Raw genomic sequence first — 1,372 nt, forward strand, 5'->3', positions numbered from 1 at the left:
CTGTTAGAGCCTTTTGTGCTTAGTAAGCACTTAGCCTATTTGTTAGCTGCTTAATATATGGGAGCTGGCATCTTTTGTAAATATAGAGAATATATACAATATGGGTTTGGTAACTTCTTCTTCTGCCTTTTGCATTCTCCTGTACTATTCCACCACAGCATACCTACATCAGTTCTGGTATCAGAGTCTGTGGCTCGTTAGGAATGGCAGAGAGTAGTAAGCGCTTGATAGGAGACGACGATCACAGTCTGGAGGCCCTTTGGTAGCACAACACGTAGCTGATATGTCTGGTAATCTTTTTTGTTTGTCTACAGACACATTTGTCTTATTCTGCAAATCCACAATGATGGAATCAACCTTCAGAAAATTGCTCGTCCAGGCATCCCAACAGTAGCACTACCACCCAGGCGTAACACAAATGTTGAACGAGATAGGGGACGAGCATCAGTGATTGTCGAGGTGACTGATTCTGAGGATGAGGGTGGTCAGTTTAGTCCATATCAGCTTTCTGATTCAGAAGGCAAGTTCACCAATCCTCGTCGCCGGTGACCGAACAGATTTGATCGACATCTAGGAGAATTCAGTGTGAAGTTGGATATTCCATTTTTTGACGTAAAGTTGCACTTGATGACTAACATTCGATAATAATTGACGGGGAATGTTAGAAGTAAGGAGATCATGGTTAATTGTTTTTTCGTATGATGTTCTCCTAGTAAGAGGAATGGCAAGCATCATATACTGGTGTTTAATGAATATCAGCCATTAATTTTTTTGCTAGTGTAAGAAAATGGTTAATAACAAATCTTAATGTTGACCTCGATTTTCGTACGTGTACTTTTGAGCACCTTCGATTGAACTAATTAGACCTCGTCGAGCCCAATTCGAACTCAAATCAATCTGAATTGATTTCAATTATACTCGACTGTGTTTACTTAGGCTCGATTAATTTATTATTGATGCGTCGAGCTTTATTTGATTTAAAATTGATGTCAATTTTGAATTCAATTCGTACGATTAAATTCGTTTAGCTGGCTTGAACCCATTTGAACCTAAATCAACCCAAATAGGCTCAAATATGGTTCAATCCGACTTAATCTCAGCTTAATTGATTTATATCAATTCTAGTTAATCTCTAATATGCTTTTGGACCAATTTGAATCCATGTTCCGAATCAAGAAACTAATCGAACGGTTTGAATCAAATCGACAATTATTCGAGGCTTCGGCGTGATATCTGTGATCTTCAGCAGTCGCGGCAGAGATACAAAGCAGTTGGTAGATCTGATTCATGTGTATTCGAACGACCGTGACGATGGACACAATTGAACGGGCTTCCTCTTTCGGTGAGGGGTTCGTTTTATTGAAGACGAAGG

Source organism: Dendrobium catenatum, unplaced genomic scaffold (genome assembly GCF_001605985.2).
Source record: "Dendrobium catenatum unplaced genomic scaffold, ASM160598v2 fragScaff_scaffold_801, whole genome shotgun sequence".
Lineage (NCBI taxonomy): Eukaryota > Viridiplantae > Streptophyta > Magnoliopsida > Asparagales > Orchidaceae > Dendrobium > Dendrobium catenatum.